This window comes from Magnolia sinica, chromosome 14 (genome assembly GCF_029962835.1).
Source record: "Magnolia sinica isolate HGM2019 chromosome 14, MsV1, whole genome shotgun sequence".
NCBI classification, from domain to species: Eukaryota; Viridiplantae; Streptophyta; class Magnoliopsida; order Magnoliales; family Magnoliaceae; genus Magnolia; species Magnolia sinica.
In genome coordinates this window covers 23012915-23014468 of record NC_080586.1, presented here as the reverse complement: position 1 = coordinate 23014468, position 1554 = coordinate 23012915, and the positions used below count along the sequence as shown (strand labels likewise).

The 1554-nt window shown below is 41.7% G+C and overlaps 1 non-coding gene across 1 annotated transcript; it reads right to left on the bottom strand.

Moving 5' to 3' along the window:
• Nucleotides 1-499: 499 nt before the first annotated feature.
• Nucleotides 500-607, bottom strand: LOC131226443 (small nucleolar RNA R71). Its single transcript, XR_009161828.1, has one exon. It is a non-coding gene; the product is annotated as a small nucleolar RNA R71 (small nucleolar RNA).
• Nucleotides 608-1554: the final 947 nt, after the last annotated feature.

Below are 1554 nucleotides of genomic sequence, written 5' to 3'. Positions count from 1 at the left end.
GATTAGTTGAAGGGTTGCCTATTCATCATCGGATTAGACACCACTTAAGATCCTCTAAGTTAGTAGAAGTGATGGCTGCATATCAACCTCAACTCCTAGTTGAGAAAGTCCAGGATGAGAATGAGTTGCATCATGCACCCCCGCCTCGTACTTTATGAGATTATTTACAACCAGTGGGGGTACGTATACCTTCTTGCATGATATTTCCATTGAATGTAGGAATTATGGATGTTAAATCAGGAGTAATTCAACTCCTTCCTAAGTTTCATGGAGTAGAATATGAATGTCCATACTTGCACATGAAAGAGTTTGATGAGATAATAATTACATTCTACTTTCCAAACGTGTTCGAGGACACAATAAGACTAAAGTCGTTCCCTTTCTCCTTAAAAGAAAAGGCTAAGTTGTGGTTGCATTCCTTAAGACCACGATCCATTGGCACATGGGCTGAGATGACAATGGAGTTCCTTAAAAAGTTATTCCCATATCATAAAACGAATACCTTAAGGAAAGCAATCATGAATTTTGTGCAAAAAGATGGTGAAACTTTCTTCTAATGTTGGGAGCGATATAAGGATCTGATTAATTCATATCCACAACATGGCTACGAAATGTGGCGGATAACATGTTTTTCTTATTTATGATGGATTGACTTCACCCATGCACCAATTTGTGGAGATGATGTGTAATGGGGAATTCATGAACAAAGAAGCTGATGATGCGTGAGATTATTTTGATAAACTTGCCGAAAATGCGCAATCATGGGATACCTCCCTAAGACCCACCACTTCTAAGCCTACTCAACAAAAGGAGAAATGCAGAATTTATGTTTTGAAGGAAGAAGATGACATAAATGCAAGAGTGGCCAATCTCGCAAGGAAAGTTGAGGCCATGGAACTTAAGAAGGCGGAACCTATCAAACCTGATAAGTTTGCGGAAGTTGTTTGTGGTATTTGTGTTTGCAACATACATAAAATTGAAAATTGTCCTACTATTCCTGCTTTTTAAAAGATATTGAATGAGCAATAAAATGCCGTGAACAACTAACAACGACCCTTCAGTGGACCCACCTTGAATACATACAATTCCAGTTAACGGAACCATCCAAATTTCAGTTGGAGGAATGGAGAAGCGGCTAACTCACAAGAGACCATTACACAACTCTTAAATCAAAGGAGGCCTCAAGAGAATACGGTTCAAAAATTCATGCAAAACCAAGAGCTATTGAATCAGAGTACAGTGCAAGTAGGGGTGTACATCGGGCCGAACTGAGTCGAACTGGGCTCAACTCGGCCCGGCCTGGTCACCAGCCAAACCAGCCTGAACCCGGCCCGGCCCGATCACCGGGCCAACATGTCCAGCCCAAACCCAGCCCGGTCAGTAATCGTTCGAGTTCGGGCCAATTTCGGACCCACGATTTGGACGGCTTTGATTTTTTAACTCTGCTCCATCTACTCCATAGGAAGAGCTTTGGCAGGTAACTTGAATGGCCTTGATTTTTGGGAAGGGCTTTTGTCATAGATTTTTGGAACTTTGCTCAATCTACAACGGGAC